Raw genomic sequence first — 18,658 nt, 5'->3', positions numbered from 1 at the left:
CCCCCCCCCCCCCCCCACCAGGGGCCGTCTCCAGGTCTGGAGGGTCCTTTTGGTCCCTTCCCACGTGTCAGTTCCACCACCCCTTGGACACAAACCCTGCTCCCTTGGGAGACTCACGCCCCGAGAGCAGGGGCTGCGGCTGGGGCTGGGAGGGGCGGGGGGGCTGGAGAAAGGACCGCAGCGGAGGGGCCCTGTTCTGTGAACTTGGAGACATGCGTTTGGCAAACAGATGCATCCTCCCCAAGATATCCTGGCACCAGCCAAGTCGGACGTGGTCCGATGGCATGCGTCCAGGCACGCCACCCCTGTCGGCCCCCCAGGGCCCATGTGAAAGAGACTAGGGCGGCCGGTGGTTGCCAGAAGGCGACGAGCGTCCGCCGCCCCGCTCAGGGCTGCCTGCGCCTCCGCGATACTCTCCTCTGACACGCGCTCGGCCCGGGCAGGCCTCACATCCAAAGGGTCATCCCGGACACTCTCGCCCGGCAGGCCTTCCAAACTGGCTGGCAGACAGTTGGACTCCACGCGCCCCCCCCCCCCCCGCCACACCACCCCGGCTCCCCCAGGTTGAAACCCCCAGTTTCCATGTGCGAGGAGTGCCACCCTCCCTAGGGATTCCCGCCAGACCACAGAGCAAAGACCTGAGCACCCTCAGAGCGCAGGCAGGAGACACGGAAGACCCCCAAGGGGAGATGCGCCCCCACGGGAAGGAAGCGCCTGGCTCCAAGAGCAGTCAACGGCCCGGATGTTCGGGATCAGGACCGCGCCAAGAGAGGGTAACGCCGTCGGCCCCTCGCTGAGGTGGGATGGCCTTGGGTTCGCAGCCAGCTCGCCCAGCAGAGGCCGGCCAAGGTCCCCAAGGTCCCCCACGGTGCCCAGGTCGGGACTGGTGAAAGAGGCTCCGGACATCCTGCCCGGGGACCTCCCGGCCCTCAAAGCCTCAGCCTCCGCAGTCACCGCATCGACGCCCAATTGACCACCTGCAGTCAAGAGTAGGCCAGCAAAGCCCTTGCTCCTAGCCGCGGGCGGGTGAACCACGCCTCCCTCCGCGTGGGTACCCCAGAGGGCGGGCAGGGCCGTCAACGGTTGGGCGGAGCGGGTTGGGTCTCTGGCAACGGCTGGGGAAATGGAGATTCCGAGGTCAATAGGCAATACCGATGTGGCGGGGGCGGGGGGGGGGGGTTGGCCGGCCGGGGCGGGGGTAGGGCGGCGGTTCAAGAAGCAGGTGAGCGAGCAAGGTCCAGGGACGAGGCCTCTCGATCCCCTGCTCAAAACGCCCGCCCCGCCCACCAAGGAGCCCACGGCGGTTTTCCGGGACGGTGACACGAGGGAGGAGAAGCGGCAATTGGCTGCCTTCAGGACTGGTGGGGGTACTGGACTGTGGGGGGTACGGGGATAGCGGCCTGTGCGGCTGCGGTGAGAGGCGGGGCGAGAACGTGCCCAAACGCACGCGGAGTGGAAGCCGGTGGGTGGGGTGGGTGGTGTGGGGAGAATGTCGTGAGTGGGCCTGTTGCTTCCACAGGTGGGATGGAATATCCACTCCTGCCCTAGGAAGGATGAGGCGGTGAGCCTCTCAGGCCAGACTTTTGGGGGGAGAAGCGGCCTATTCCGTTTGTAGGGCAGAAAGCGAAAGTGTTCCCCAAGGGTTGAAGCGGGACTAGAGCAGGGAGAGCGGTCCGCCTGGATGACAGGTGCACCCTTCTGCCCTTGGGCAATCAGCCAGGGGTAGCAGCAGACATCCATCATTCACCTGCTGGGGCGCTTGCTGTGGGGTGTGTAGGTCACCTCCTGAGGATGAAAAGGGTGAGGTGCAGCTGTGGTCTCCCTTCTTTCCTGGGGGACACTGGGTGTGTGTGTGGGGGGGCGTGTGTGTCCGCGTTCCTACCTGTTCTTGGGAGTGAGTGTAGTGTGCATTTTGCGAGAGTCTAAGTGTTCCCTAACGTGTGGGTGGTGTGTTTGTGTGAGAGAATGTGAGCGAGTGAGTCTGTGTGCAAGGGTGGGTGGGTGCGTGCTTCCGGCTTCTGTTATGTCCCAGGCATGAGAGGCGGGTTGTCTGGGTGCACTGGACATGACCGTGAGGTGTCCACCGTAGGATCTGGGCCGACTGACGGGCAAGAAGGGCAGCAGTGTCGTGCGTGGGCCTGGTACCGCTGGGCCGGGAAAGGCGCGGGTCCTCGAGAGCGTGGGCGCACGTGCGGCTTGCCCCTCCCTGGCCTGCCCCTCGCGTGGCAGCCGTTGGGAGCTGTCCGGAGATGGAGGCCGGGGCAGGCACGGAGCCGCTTTGGCGACCGTGGGGGGGCTCCAGGCCGCCCTCCACACTGGCCCGGGTGGGCCAAGGTCCTCCTCGGAATCCCCGGGCGAGTGGGGGTGGGGTCGACTTGAGGCCAGGGGCGAAGCGAAGGTGTTTGGGACCCCTCGGTCCTCTGGCCGCGGGAGGTGGACCTCATTGTCGACTCCACGGCCGGTGCCCGCGGGCCGCTGCCGCCCCTCGCGTCTGGCCGCTGGGGGCCTCGGGGTCAGGCTGGCCTCTCCGGGAGTTCTGACCGAGGACCGGGTACCGACTTGCTGGGGGTGGCTGGGGCTCTGGGCCCACGGCAAGACCAGACCAGACCAGACCAAAGCAAAGGAAACCAAACCAGTGTGTCCCCTGAGGTGTGCTGCAGGGGTGCGCGGGTAGCGATGGAGTGCCGCACGGGCTCGTGGCCACTGCCGGGAGCCTTGGTGAACGTCGCTGGGCCTCGCGGAGCCTCGCCCTCGGTGTTTGGGCTGGGAGGCAGGCTAAGGGGAAGCAGAGGGGACGAGGCTCGAGGCTCGTCTCCACGCAAAGTCAAGAGCGGGGGTGTGCGCCCCCAGGAGAGAGGCGGAGTGGCGGAGACGCGGGAGCCGCCATGTTGGAGCCAGGGTGGACAGGGCTCGGCCTTTTTTCTTCGGCAAAGGGCGGAGGGAGAGGCCCTGGGGGAAGGGCCGGTTGGCATGCGTGGTGCAATACTGCCATCAAGCGGAACTCGTTGGGGATCCCTTGAGCCCCGCGCTGCCTCTTCCCGGGTGGAGTGACATGGGAGTCGCAGCCGGGTCGGGAGACGGGCCCTCCGTCCTACCCCCCCCAACTGCCCCGAGGTGCAGAGCTGTCCCGGGCAACCTGGGAGGCTCCACGGACGGCTAGCGGGACAGAGCGCAGGCTGCCGGTGCCCTGCGGGTTGGCCACGGGAAGCCAAGGCTCGGGACCCTGGTGGCCGCCATGTCTGGGCGGGGCCAGGGGCGCTGGGCGTCTGGCCCTTGGGCGTTTGGCCGCGTGCCCCCTCCCCTAGGGGCGAGAGCGGCATTGGCCTGTGCGGACCCGGGGCCCTGCAAGCCCCGCCAAAGACCGACACCGGCAGGGGCATTTGGGGGCCGCCGCCTTTGCCAGGGCTGGGGGGTGGGGGCGTGGTGGCGGGACCCCGATGTCCCTGTGTCCGGTTCGAGGATCACGTGTGCGTCCTGGCCACCCCGTGTCAAGGGGCCTTGAGGTTGACTCGGGAGGAGGGGCGGTGCGACGGTGGGCGTGGAGCGGAGTCCTGAAAGGACAGGCGGTCCCGGGAGAGCGAAAGTGGAAGCAAGAGCAGCAGCAGCAGCCTCCCGCACCGCCGCACCCACTCGTGCACCCCCACAGCACCACCACGACCACGTCCGGGGCCCAAAGAGCGGTTGCCTGCGCGACCGGGCAGCTGCGGTGCCATCTCCCGGGGCTTCCCCTCTGGCCGAGAGGCCACCCCAGTGCTCCTCGGTCAAGTCTAGGCGGAGACTTGCGTCTGCCAAGGCCTCTGGATCGGCCCGCTTCAGTGTCTGGGCCTCCTTCACCAACATCCCACCAGAGTGTTCAGGGCAGTGACAAGGAATGGCCCGCTGGCTCAGTCCCATTGCCACACCTGCTTCGATGCCCGCCGTCAACCGATCGTGTGGGAGAGTCGCCGAAAGGGCCGGGCTGCGGCACCCTGGGCAGGGGCCCGCCCCTTTTGCCCCGATGCACCCACAGATGCACCCGCAGTCGGCCCCTGCCCATGGCCCGAAGGAGGCTCCCGCTCTGGATCATCGGGCCGACCCGTGGAGACCGGGCTGTCCCGATAGCTGACACACACGTGGAAGAGGTCCGGGTGGGCGAGCCTTCCCCACACCCACCACCCCCACCCACCGGCTTCCACTCCGTGCGTTTGGCACATTCCGCCCCCGCCTCTCACCCGCAGCCGCGGCCGCTATCCCCAGTACCCCACCGAGTCCAGTACCCCACACCGAGTCCTGAAGGCAGCCAATTGCCGCTTCTCCTCCCTCACACCACGTCACCGTCCCGGAAAACCGCGTGGCTCCTTGGTGGCGGGGGCGGCGGTTTGAGCAGGGTCAGAGGCCTCAGTCCCTGGACCTTTGTCGCTCACCTGCTTCTTGGCCAACCGCCGCCCGCCGTAGCCCCCCGTCCCCCCCGGCCGGCCAACCCCCCGCCGGGCGCCACCCGCCACATCGGTTGCCTATTGACCTCCGGAATCTCCATTTCCCCAGCCGTTGCCAGAGGCCACCCGGCGCCCGCACCCGCTTGCCGAGCGGCCCTGCCCGCCCTCTGGGGTCCACGCGGAGGGAGGACGTGGTTCACCCGCCCGCGGCTAGGAGCAAGGAGCTTTGCTGGCCTACTCTTGACTGCAGGTGGTCAATTGGTGGGTCGATCGGTGACTGCGGAGGCTGAGGCTTTGGAGGGCCGGGAGGTCCCGGGCAGGATGTCCGGAGCCTCTTTCACCAGTCCCGACCTGGGCACCGTGGGGGACCTTGGGGACCTTGCCGGCCTCTGCGGGCGGCTGCTGAACCCAAGGCCATCCCACCTCAGCGAGGCGACGGCGTTACCTCTCTTGGCGCGGTCGTGATCCCGAACATCCGGGCCGTTGACTGCTCTTGGAGCCAGGCGCTTCCTTCCCGTGGGGCCCATCTCCCGTTGGGGTTCTTCTGTGGCTCCTGGCTGTGTTCTGAGGATGTTCTGGTCTTTGCTGTGTATTGTGAAGGGAATCCCTAGGGCGGGTGCCAAGCTTCAGAGAATGGAGAGGGGGGGTTTCAGCCTTGGGTGCGGAGGAGGAGACGAAGTGCCTGTTAGTCCTACCTCTTGAGTGCCCCGACGTCAGAGCTCCCGTAGGCAACTTGGTTTGCTTCAGACAATGCTAGGGGGAGTATGGAGGAGTCCCAGTAATGCTCTCTTTTGGGTAAAGCTGTATAATGTAGGTTGGTAAATGACACATTTTTGTGCAGGTGTTAAACATTTTATGTTTAGCTTGCGTGGTGCGAAATGTCAGCATTTTTAGGTTTGTTGTTTTTTTTTTTGGAAGAAGCCCTTTTGTGTACATAGTAATAGTCTGTACATCTTGTTTTCATGTTTCGGTTCTTTTTTATGCTTTTTTTTCCCTTATAGGTTTTCAGCAATTTTATATATTATGAGGTATGATCAGTTTTTTGTTTTCATTTAGTGTATTAGTATTGGAGGCTGTATTGATTTTCATTGTTAGGTTGTAGGTTTAATGAGGATGCTTTCGATATTATAGCATACACATATGCGTTTGCAGAGAAACTGAGTTCATTCTGGTTTTTTTGATATTGAAGAATTTGTTTTGTTGGAACATCATTTATAGGATAATCAAAGAGGATATGCATAGCCTTGGTTTCACGAAACTTCACAGTGTGATTTTAAGCACGGCTGTTTCCAGCATTGACTTATCAGGCACTTCAAATAATGCCATTTGAATAGTGTGTGTGTTTCAGGGAAAGGTTTTGTGGTTAAATCCTATGTGTATTTGAAATTTTCTGGTCAGTTTTGCCCACTTGATGGCAAGAGGTAGGTCATTAGTTGGTGATGGATACCATCTTTTGTGAGCAGTCTACATCGACTTGCCCTGTGCTCCCATCACAGAAGCAATGGGGCATTTCTGGGCATCAGGTCTCACAGATCACTGGGATGGAGAAGGACGTGTCAATTTTCATACATTCAAATGGATTTTGATCTCACACTGGATTAAGTATCTTCAAAAGCTTCTTGGGGCCATGATCTGTTTGGACAGTGAGTGAGTGTATGTAAGAGCTGAACCCCGAGGTTACAAATGCGACGTAAGGTTCCTGGAATTCAAGTCTGGCTGTTCACTTCAGCCTGTACATTCCTCCGTGTGTGCATATAAACTGAAGCAACAGAGCCTGGTTCAGGGGACAGTCTGTCAGCATCAGGAGATTCCGGTGAGCCATGTCCGGTCCCTCTTCTCCAGGGTCCCATCCATTCTTCAATAATACAGATTTGTACTTGTTAGAGTTTTGTAGCTCACCCATCTTCCTTTCATTGATGGTCTCCAGACTAAGTCTTCATCCTCTGTTCTTGCTTCTTGCCCCAAGTCGGGGCCACTTGGCATCCTAAAATGGTTTCTGTTATACTGTAAGTATGGTTGATTTTGCTTCCTGAAAATTCATGAGACTCATATCGTGACTATGTAAAGATGCCATCAAAGCTTCACTACAGAAAATGATATTTGTATTTTAAATTGAAGGGGAAATAATAAAACTTGTCGCTAACAGTGAATTAAGACATAGAAGGATTATTCTTGTACACAGATTACCTTAGTCCAGTCATGTAGAAAGCTATCATTATTGAGTTTTTTTCCTCTCTGGAATTTCTTTTCACAAGTCTTTTTAGTTCACCTTGAAAACTGTTCTTTATTATTCCCAGCATGTTTGATAATACTGTAGTCTACATTAAGAATTTTGTTGTTCTTGAAAGTAATCATTGTATATAATGTAGTATAGAACCAATTTTTACTGTACTGAGCATTAGTTTTCAATATATTCTTAATGTTATAGTATAGATATTAAGAACATGTCCAGGGGCGCCTGGGTGGCTCAGTGGTTAAGCGTCTGCCTTCGGCTCAGGTCGTGATCCCAGTGTTCTGGGATCGAGCCTGCATCGGGCTCCCTGCTCAGTGGGAAGCCTGCTTTTCCCCCTCTCACTCCCCCTGCTTGTGTTCCCTCTCTCGCTGCCTCTTTCTCTGTCAAATAAATAAAAAATCTTTACAAAAAAAAAAAACAACAAAAAACCTGTCTATGTTGGGGAAGTGATGTCTGTATTCTTCAAACAACATGTCCCTGTTTTCTTTCCCCCCAGCCATGGATATTTGTCATTATGCTTTGTTTTTCTGTGAAGTGAACCACTTTACTTTCCCACATATATGTGGAATCACCAAGATTTGTTTTTTGTTTATTTTTAAGAATAGCTATGTTAACGTGTGTAAGGGAGTAAGTATCTCATTTTGTTTTTAATTTATTCTTCTCCGAAGTTTAGTGACGTTAATCATCTTTTCATATTCTGGTTGGCCATGTGTATGTCATCTTGAGAGAAATGTGCTTTGAAAATTTTACACATTAGTTCAGCAGGTTGTTTTCTGTTGTTTTGATGTAGGAGTTCTTTATATATTTTAGGTATTAATACGTTATCAAGTGTTTGTTTTGCAAATATTTTCTGCCATTCTGTACATTGTCTTTTCACTCTTGCTTGTGTCCTTTGACTCAAAACAGTTTTTATTTTGTAGTCTCATTTGTCTGTTTTTCCTTTTTTGCCTGTTGTTTTCATGTCATACCCAAGAAATCACTGCCAAATCCAATGTCAGTAAAATGTTAACCATGTTTTCTTCTAGCTTTTTTATAGTTTTGCCTTTTACATTTAGGGCTTTAACATAATTTGCGTTGGTTTTTGTATATTGTGTAGCGTAAGTGTCCAACTTCTTTCCTATGTGGATATCCAGTTGGCCCAACACTATTTGTTGAAGAGACTGCGTTTCACCATCCCGAGGTGTTGGCGTCATTGTTGAAAATCGTTTGATCATACAAATGATGATGTGTTTCTGGCTCTCTGGTCTTCTCCATTGGTCTACGTATCCGTCTTCGTGGTGGTTCCACGCTGTATTGATGAGTGTGTAACAATTTTCTAGCAAATTCTGAAATCAGGGTGTGTGAGTCCTCTACCTTTGTTCTTTTCAAGGTTATTTTGAGGTTTTGGTGGTCCCTTGAAATTCCTTTATGAATTTTAGGATGTTTCCGTTTTCTGCAAAAAGCATCCCTGGTATTTTGATAGGGATTGCAGTGAACCTGAAGAAGCTTTGGGTAATGCTGACATCTTCCCACGGGCTGTTTTTCGACACATTTGTGTATTCTTTACTGTTTCTCATCAATAGTTTGTAGTTTTCAGTATACGAGTTTTTTGCTTCCTTGGTTAGGTTTATTCATTAGTATTTTATTCTTTTTGATGGTATTGTGAATAGAATTCTCTTCGTAATTTCCTTCATAGTTTCTTCCTGTAGCCTAAGTTTTTAACCTCTTTAACGAGCTTCATTGTTTTATTAATTGATAAAGGGTGTCCTCATTTCGGATCCTCCTATTTCATAGATCTGTAAAAAGATGAAAACGTAAACCACTGTTATTGTTATCACTTGCAGGAAGACCCCGAGAATTCCAAGGTTTTCATGTGTTGTTTCCTCACATGGGAAAGAAGCTATAATTATTTTGGATCAAAAATTCATTTCTGTGTTATGTGCTATTGGGCAATCGTCGATTTTTTAAAACAATACTACTTTTAAAAATCAAAATTGAAATTCCCCGTTTGTCTACCAAAAAAAAGATCCCAGTACAGAGATGATTGAAAGAGCTTCCTCGACATCCCATTGTCCAGTAGTAGACCTAATGCACAGTTTGGTCATTTAAACTTTTTTTTTTAACCATGTGTAAATGACCAACAGGACACAGGTATCTGGATATACGTGCAGGCGACAAATACGTGTGTATATAGTAGACTTTTGTCCTTTGTTTGTATAAATGTAAGGAGGAACCTGCATTTTCTTCAGATTTGCTCAGGGCTTGAAATGAACATGAAATTTCTCATACATAACCAGATATACACAGCATGGATTTGTAGTGATGGTGGCAGAATATGCAACCTCACAATGTGCCACTTTGGCATAAAGACTATTGAGTTGAAGGCAGTTAAGCAGAAGCCTACACAAGCAAAGCTCCAAGCCCTCTCCCCATTTGCCTAAAAGTCGGCATAAATTTTAAAAGATGTCCTCTATATCTACCAGGAAGGAGAAAAGTTACTCCCTGGAGAAAACATTAGTCCCTTAGCATGGAGAGGGCACTAGAGAAATCTACAGAACGGATTTTACTGACTAACCTTTATCTACCATGAGTTTCCCATATATTTGCCTTCTCACAATTTATTGTCTTGGAGACTCAAGGTCCTTTTCTATTATCATGTAATTACTCTAAAAGTTTATTGCTCCTCTGCTAAAATACTGTGTAAACTCAAGTTGTAACCAAGCCTTTGTGTTGCTTAACTCTGGGGACTCCCATGTGTCATAGGGAGGATACACAGGTTAATAAATTTCTGTTTGTTTACTCTTGTTCATCTATCTATTGTTATAGTGGCCTCAGCAAGAACTTAGAATAGTAAAAGAAAATTATTTTTCCCTTCTGCTGGTGGGCAAATAATGTCTGTCATGGAACAATAAAGCGGGAAACTTAATATTGACAATTTATAAAACTATTTACAATTGAAAGAAGTTTAAACAAGTAGTGTCAAAAAATAATGTAAGTTTGTAACATTCCTAAGCCTGATGTTATGATGGACTTAGTTGCTCCATCCCCAAATGAGAGAACCAGGTTTCCAAGAAGAGGCACTTCTTGGGGCATCTGGGTGGCTCAGTTGGTTAGCGTCTGGCTTCAGCTCAGGTCATGATCTCGGGGTCCTGGGAATCGAGCCCCACCATGGGGCCCCTGCTCCTCCCTCGCCTTCTGCCTGCCCCTCCCCTTGCTGGTGCATGCACTCGCCCTCTCTTTCAAATAAATAAAATAAAATCATAAAATCTTAAAAAAAGAAAAGAAAAGAAAAAAAACAGGCACTTCTTGAACCACATCACCTCGTGCACTTTGCTAAGGACCTGCTACGGGACCAGTGCTGCTTCCTGGCCTTCCCGGGGCTGCTGCAAGTGGTATCCGTGACGCCTAGGTGGGTGGGGATGTGCTGGGTCACAGTGACTCCTAGGTACCTGACTGGTGCATTTATTTAAATATGTCCTCATTTAGAAAAATAAATCCCATGTTTTTACAAAGTAAGGTGTGCAGAAACAGGTAGTGTAGTGTAGAGAGGAAAGGAAGACAACCACTCATGCCACCAGAGATGAAGAGTGTTGATTTGGGGTATGTGTCCTCCATGCATTTTGTTCCTTAGAAGGGGGTGGAGAAAGAGCTGGAAATAAAGATCCTTTAAAAACAACAGTCTAGGGGCACCTGGGTGGCGCAGTTGATTCAGCGTCTGACTCTTGGTTTCGGTTTAGGTTATGATCTCAGGGGTGTGAGATCGAGCCCTGCATCAGGCTCTGTGCTCAGTGCAGAGTCTGCTTAAGATTCTCTCTTCCTCTGCCCCTCTCCCTTGCTCTCTCTTTCTCTCTCTCACAAATGAATAAATAAATCTTAGGAAAAAACCAAAATAAAAGCGATAGTCTAAGGAGCTTCCTAGACTCATTGGTAACTTGCAGCTATTTTGTTTCTAAACAATTGACTATGAAGGGTTTTTGTTGTTGTTGTTGTTGACTCTTCAATTCCATTGGTAAGGTAATCATTTTTTTTCTTACTTGATTATTTTTAAGAAAAAAAAACTTAACAAATGCTGAAGTGTTTCAAAGGAGAACTAAAGTAACCCCTGCCCAGATCTACCCCCCAGTGTAATCACCCTTAAAAGAAACTCTTTAAAAGAAATATATAATGTTTTGGGGCGCCTGGGTGGCTCAGTCATTAAGCGTCTGCGTTCAGCTCAGGGCGTAATCCCAGGGTCATGGGATTGAGCTTCACAATGGGCTTCCTGCTCTGCTGGGAGCCTGCTTCTTCCTCTCCCTCTCCCCCTGCTTGTGTTCCCTCCCTCGCTGGCTTTCTCTGTCTCTGTCAAATAAATAAATAAAATCTTAAAAAAAAAAAAAGAAATACATAAAGTTTTAAAATGTGTGTTTTTTTTTTTTAGAATTTATTTGTCAGAGAGAGAGAGCACAAGCAGGGGGAGTGGCAGGCAGAGGAAGAAGCAGGCTCCCTGCTGTGCAGAGAGCCCCACCTGGGGTTCAGTCCCAGGACCCTGGGATCATGACCTGAGCCGAAAGCAGATGCTTAACTGACTGAGCAACTCAGGCATCCCTAAAAGATACTCTTAAAAGTAATCCATAGCTAAGAAGGAAAGAATTACTGAGAAAGAATAACAAAGTTGGAGGTACCACAATCCCATATTTGAAGCTATAATACAAAGCTGTAGTAGTCAAAAGAGTATGGTACTGGCACAAAAACACACACAGATCAGTGGAACAGAATAGAGAGCCCAGAAATAAATCCATGCTTATATAGTCAATTAACCTATGGCCAAGGAAGTGAGAATATACAGTGGGGAAAAGACAATCTCTTCAATAAACGGTGTTGGGAAAACTGGACAGCTACATGCAAAAGAATGAAACTGGACCAATTTTACACCAAATACAAAAATAAACTGTAAATGGATTAAGGACCTAAATGTGAGAACTGACACCATAAAACTCCTAGAAGAAAACCTAGGCAGTAATTTCTTTGATGTTGGCGGTAGAAACATTTTACTAGGTATGTTTCCTTAGGCAAGAGAAATAAGCAAAAATAAACTCTTGGGACTACACTTTTATAAAAAGTATTTGGGACACCTGACTGGTAGAGCATACAGTTCTTGATCTCAGGGTCATGAGTCTGAGCCTAACGTTGGGGTGGAGTTTACTTAAAAAAAAAAAAAAAAAAACTTTTGCACAATCAAGGAAACCAGCAAAACAACAATGCAGCATACTGAATGGGAGAAGGTATTTTCAAATGATATATCTGATAAAGGGCTAATATCTAAAATATATAAAGAACTTATACGACTCAACACCAAAAAATCAAATAATCTGATTAGTAATGGGCACAAGACCCAAATAGACATTTTTCCAAAGACATACAAATGGCCAACAGACACATGAAAAGATGATGAACATCACTCATCATTAGGGAAACACACATCAAACCACAATGAAATATCACCATAGACCTATAAGAATGCCTACAATAAAAAACACAACAAATGACAAAGTGCTGTCAAGGGTATGGAGAAAAAGGAACCCTGCTGCTCTGTTGGTGGGAAGACCAGCACAGGCTCCTGCCCACACTACATCTCCTGACCAGAGAGTTCTGCAGGGTCTCAGTTCTGGCGAGGGTGCCGACTGGCCTCATTTCACAAGCAGACCAGAGCACAGCTAGTTAAAACTTGACACATTTAGGTCAGGGACCAAAAAGCAGGAGACATAACTGATTTTTTTTTTTTTTTAAGATTTTATTTATTTATTTGAAGAACACAAGCAGGATGGGGGCGGAGGAAGGGGCAGAGAGAGAGAGAGAGAGAGAGAGAAGCAGACTCCCTACTGAGCAGGGAGCCTGATGCGGGGTTTGATTCCAGGACACCGGGATCATGACCAGAGCCAAAGGCAGATGCTTAACCGACTGAGCCACCCAGGCATCCCTAAACTGCTGATTTCTGTTGGCTTCCACAGTAAACTAGAGGCTTAAAAAAAAGAAAAGAAAAAGAAATTTATCCCAAATGAAAACAAGATAAAGCCACAGCCTGAGATCTGAGCAAAACAGATATAAGTAACATGCCCAATGGAGACTTTAAAGCAATGATCATAAAGATACTCACTGAACTTGAGAAAAGAGTGAGACCCTTACCACAGAGACAAAGGAGTTAAGAATCAATCACAGAGGAAGAGTGCAATAAATGAAATTAGAAACAGGCTTGATGCAACGAACAGCAGGCTGGAAGAGGCAGAGGAACGAATTAATGACCTAGAAGACAAGGTAATGGAAAGCAATGAAGCTGAACAAAAAAGGGAAAAAAGCATTATGCCAAACAGGAATAGACTTAGGGAACTCAGTGACTCCATCAATCGTAAAAACATTTGTCTTGTAGGAGTCCTAGAAGAAGAGAGAGAAAAGGCGGCAGAAAATTTATTTGAAGAAATAATAGCTGAAAACTTCCCTGACCTGGGGAAGGAAACAGACATCCCGATCCAGGAGGCACAGAGAACTCCCATCAAAATCAACAAAAGCAGGCCCACAGCAAGACATATTGTAATTAAATTCACAAAATATAATAAATGTTTTTTTAGATAAAGAAAAAAATCTCAAAAGTAGGAAGACAGACTAAGTCAGTAACTTACAAGGGAAAACCCATAAAGCTAGCAGATTTTTCAAACAAATTTTTACAAGCCAGAAAGCAGTGCAATGACATAGTCAAAGTGCTGAATGGGAAAATTCAGCAGCTAAGTATACTGCATCAGCAAAGCTATCACTGAGAATAAAGGGACAGGTAAGGAGTTTCCCAGACAAATGAAAACTAAAGGAGTTCATGATCACTAAACTAGCCCTGCAAGAAATATTAAAGAGGACCCTTTGAGTGGAAAGGAGACCAAATGTGACAGTATAAATGTAGGAAATACAAAAGCAGTGAGTATTTCTGTAAAAAATCAAGTCAAGGAACTCACAGAAAAAGGATATAAAATATATACCCAAAACATGGGCAGGAGAGGAGAAAAGAATGGGTTCAAACTTAAATAGCCATCAACTTAATAAAGACTATAGTTATATGCAGAAAAGTTTATATACAAACCTAATGGTAACCATATATCAAAAACTACCAAAAAACATGCAAGAATAGAGAAAAAAATCCAAATAGATCACTAAAGAAAATCAGCAAGGCATGAAAGAAACACAAAAAAGGATCAGAGAAAATGTCCAGAAACAACAAAACAAGTAATAAAATGGCAATAAATCCATATATATCAATAATTACATTGAATGTAAATGGACTGAATCTCCACCCAAAAGACATAGGGTGTCAGATAAAACAAACAAACGAGACCCATGTTTATGCTGCCCGCGAGAGACTCAATTTAGAACTAAAGACCCCTGTAGATTGAAAGTGAGGGGATGGGGAAACATGAGTCATGCAAATGGATGTCAAAAGAAAGCCAGAGTAGCAATGCTTATATGGGACAAACTAGACTTTAAAACAAAGACTGTAGAGAAAGAGGCAAAGAAGGGTACTATGTAATAATAAAGGGGACAGTCCAACTAGAAGATATAACAATTGTAAATATATAAAACAATAAACAAAGGAACTAATTGATAATAATACAAAAATAGTAGAGGACTTTAATACCCCACTTCAGTGGACAGATCATCTAAACAGAAAATCAACAAGGAAATAATGCCTTTGAATGACACACTGGACTAGATGGACTCAACAGATATACTGAGAACATTCTATCCTTAAACAGCAGAATACACATTCTTTCTAAGTGCACGTGGAACATTCACTAGAGTAGATCATATATTAGGTCACAAAATAGGTCTCAACAAATACAAAAAGACTGAAATCATACTATGTACCTTTTCTGACCACAACATTATGAAACTAGAAATCAACCACAAAAATTCTGGAAAGACCACAAATATATGGAGGTTAAATAACATGCTATTAAACAATGAATTAGTCATCCAGGAAATCAAAGAAAAAAATACATGGAAACAAGTGAAAATGAAAACACAATCCAAAACCACTGGGATGCAGCAAAAGCAGTCCTAAGAGGGGAGTATATAGCAATACGAGCCCTTCATCAAGAAGCAAGAAAAATCGTAAATAACCTAGTCGTACACCTAAAAGAGCTAGCAAAAGAACAATTAAAGCTTAAAGCCAGCAGAGGGAAGGAAATGATAAAGATTAGAGCAGAAATAAATGATATAGGGGCACCTAGGTGGCTCAGATGGTTAAGCATCTGCCTTCAGCTCGGGTTGTGATCTGGGGGTCCTGGGATCAAGCCCCGTGTCTGGCTCCCGGCTCAGCAGGGAGTCTGTTTCTCCCTTTCCCTCTGCCTCTCCTCCTGCTCATGCTTTCTCTCTCTCTCTCTCTGCCTTGAATAAATAAAATCTTTAGAAAAGAAATGATATAGAAAATAAACAAACCATTGAACAGATCAATGAAACCAAGAGCTGGTTCTTTGAAAAAAGTAATAAAATTGATAAACCTCTAGCCAGACTTATCATAAGAAAAGAGAAAGGACCCAAATAAATGACAAATGAGAGAGGAGAAATCACAACCAACACCACAGAAATACAAGCAACTCTAAGACAACATTATGAAAATATGTATGACAACAAATTGGACAACTGAAAACAAATGGATAAATTCCTAGAAATATATAAATTACCAAAATTGAAACAGGAAGAAATAGAAAACATAGACTGATAACCAGCAAAGAAATTGAATCAGTAATCAAAAAACTCCCAACAAAGGACCAGGGCCAGATGGCTTACAGGCGAATTCTACCAAACATTTAAAGAAGAGTTAATACCTATTCTTCTCAAACCATTCCAAAAAATAGAAAAGGAAAGAAAACTTCTAAATTCATTCTGAGGCCAGCATTACCCTGATCCCAAAACTGGATAAAGATACCACCAAGAGAGAGAGAGAGAGAGAGAGAGAGAGAGAGAGAATGAACTACAGGCCAATAGCTCTGGTGAACATAGATGTAAAAATTCTCAATAAATACTAGCAAACCAAATGTAACAATACATTAAAAAAATCATTCACTATGATCAAGTAGGATTTATTCCTGGGTTGCAAGGGTGGTTCAGTATTTGCAAATCAATGTGATACATCACACCAATAAGAGGATAAGAAACAGATGATCATTTCAATAGACACACAAATAGCATTTCACAAAGTACAATATTCATTCATGATAAAAACCCTCAACATTAGGTTTAGAGGGAACATACATCAACATCATCAAGGCCATATATGTAAAAGCCACAGCTAATATCATCCTAAATGGGGAAAAACAGAGCTTTCCTCTATGGTCAGGAATAAGACAGGTATGTCCACTCTTACCACTTTTATTCAACATAGTAAAGGAGATCCTAGCAACGGCAACCAGACAACAAAAAATAAAAGGTATCCAAATTGACAAGGCCAAAGTAAACCTTTTCACTGTTTGCATACGTCATGGTGCTATATACAGAAAACCCAAAAGACTCCACCAAGAAACTGCTAGAACTTAAAAATGAATTCAGTAAATTTGCAGGCTACAAATCAATGTACAGAAATCTTGCGTTTCTATACACCAATAATGAAGCAGCAGAAAAAGCAATTAAGTGATGAATCTCATTTACAATCGCACGAAAAACAATGGGAGAAGATATTTGCAAATGACATATCTGATACAGTTTTAGGTTCCAAAATACATAAAGAACTTACAAAACTCAACATCCAGAAAATGAACAATCCAATCAAAAATTGGGCAGAAGAGATGAACAGGCATTTTTCCAAAGAAGACATCCAGATGGCCAACAGACACATGAAAAGATGCTCGACATCACTCATCATTAAGGAAATACAAATCAATACTAAAATGAGGTATCGTCTCATACCTGTCAGAATGGCTAAAATCAACAAGAAACAGGTGTTGGTAGGGATGTGGAGAAAGGGGAACCCTCTTGCACTGTTGGTAGGATTGCAGACAGGTGCAGCCACTCTGGAAAACAATATGGAGGTTCCTCAAAAAATTAAAAATAGAAATACCCTATGATCCAGCAATTGTACTACTAGGTATTTACCCAACAAATACAAAAATACTGATTCAAAGGGGTACATGCATCCCAATGTTTACAGCAGCATTATCTACAAGAGCCAAACTACGGAAACATCCCAAGTGTCCAACAACTGATGATAAAGAATAAGTGGTGTATAAACATGATGGAATATTACTCAGCCATAAAACTAACGAAATCTTTCTATTTGCAACGACATGGATGGAGCTAGAGAATATTATGCCAAGTGAATAAGTCAACAGAGAGACAAATACCACATGATTTCACTCATATGTAATTTAAGAAACAAAAGAAATGAGCAATGGGGAAAAAAGAGAGGCAAACCAAGAAACAGACTCTTAACTGTAGAGAACAAACTGATGGTCACCGGAGGGCAGGGGGTGGGGGGGATGGGTGAACAGGTGATGGGGATTGAGGAGCGTACTTGTGATGAACACGGGGTGTTGTATGGAAGTGTTGGATCACTGTATTGTACACCTCAAACATAAAAACTTAAAAACAAGGGATTAAGAGCACACTTGTCTTGATGGCCACTGGGTAATGTATAAAATTGCTGAGTCATTATATCGTATACCTGAAACTAATATGACAGTGTATGTTAATTATACTTCAATTTAAAATAAAAAGAAATGCACAGTCTGCATCAACCCCAGGGCAGCACGACTGGTCTGCTGTCCACCCAATATCACTGAATCCCCTGCCTCCATTCCACTCCTACAGAGGACCTGCATAGGCTCAGCACCCCCACCTCATGACTGGCGACATCAGGCTACTACTAGCCTTGGCTCCTGCTCTGATTCACAGCCCTTCTATATACCCATTTCCTTTCTGTTCGAGTGGAGGTGGGGGGGGAATTTCCAGGGCAGCAGAGAAGGAAGAAAACTGGGACCTTGAGAGGTTTTTCCTGGCCAGACTGTTTCAATTTTCCATTTCAGGTCAACACAGACAATCTCAAAAAACCCAGGTGTCTTCTGAAAAAATAACCAAAAGTGATAGACCTTTAGCCAGACCTATAAAGAACAAAAGAGCACTCAAGTAAATAAAATCAGAAATGAAAGAGAAGTTACAAGCGACACCACAGAAATACAAAGGATTATGAGACTACTATTCAAAATTATATGCCAACAAATTGGACAACCTAAAAGAAATGGATAAATTCTTAGAAACACACAATCTCCCAATACTGAATTAGGAAGAAACAGAAGATCTGAACAGACCAATTACTACCAACCAAAATGAATCAGTAATCTGAAAACTCCCAACTACTAATGATATTGATTTGGTAATGAAAACACACCTAACAAACAGAAGTCCAGGAACAGGTGGCTTCACAGGTGAATATTACGAAACATTTAAAGAAGAGTTAATACATATCTTTCTTAAATTACTCCAAAAAACAGAAGAGGAAGGAGTGCTTCCAATTTCATTCTACGAGGCCATTGTTACCCTGGCAACGAAACCAGAGAAGGATACTACAAAAACAAGAAAATTACAGATCAATATTCCTGATGAACTTAGATGCAAAAATCCTCAACAAAATGTTAGCAAATCAAATTTAACAATACATTAAAGAGATCATTCGGCACAATCAAGTGGGATTTATTCAAGGGACGAATGAATGATTCAGTATCCACAAATCAATCAACATGATTTAGCACATTAACAAAGTGAAGAATAAAAATCATATTATCATCTCATTAGAAGTGGAAAACGCATGACAATATTCAACATTCATTAATTTTTTTTTAGAGACAGTCGGAGTGGGGGGAGGGGCAGAGTAGGAGAATCCTCTTTTTAAAAAAGATTTTGAGAGAGAGAAAGAGAGTACGTGGGTAGGGGGAGGATCAGAGGGAAAGGGACAAGCAGACTCCGCACTGAGCATGGAGCTGGATGCAGGGCTCGATCTCATGACCCTGAGATCATGACC

General features: G+C 46.4%; 1 long non-coding RNA gene across 3 annotated transcripts in view; it reads right to left on the bottom strand.

The window, feature by feature from the left end:
* Positions 1-7,627: 7,627 nt before the first annotated feature.
* Positions 7,628-18,658, bottom strand: part of LOC121102506 — a 103,533-nt gene continuing 92,502 nt past the window's right edge. For all 3 annotated transcript variants that reach the window (XR_005834562.1, XR_005834564.1, XR_005834563.1), the window contains one exon: positions 7,628-8,423. This is a non-coding gene — a long non-coding RNA (uncharacterized LOC121102506). The remainder of the gene's footprint in view (positions 8,424-18,658) is intronic.

Source organism: Ursus maritimus (genome assembly GCF_017311325.1).
Source record: "Ursus maritimus isolate PB19 chromosome X unlocalized genomic scaffold, ASM1731132v1 scaffold_X1, whole genome shotgun sequence".
NCBI classification, from domain to species: Eukaryota; Metazoa; Chordata; class Mammalia; order Carnivora; family Ursidae; genus Ursus; species Ursus maritimus.
This window is presented reverse-complemented; position numbering and strand designations above follow the sequence as displayed.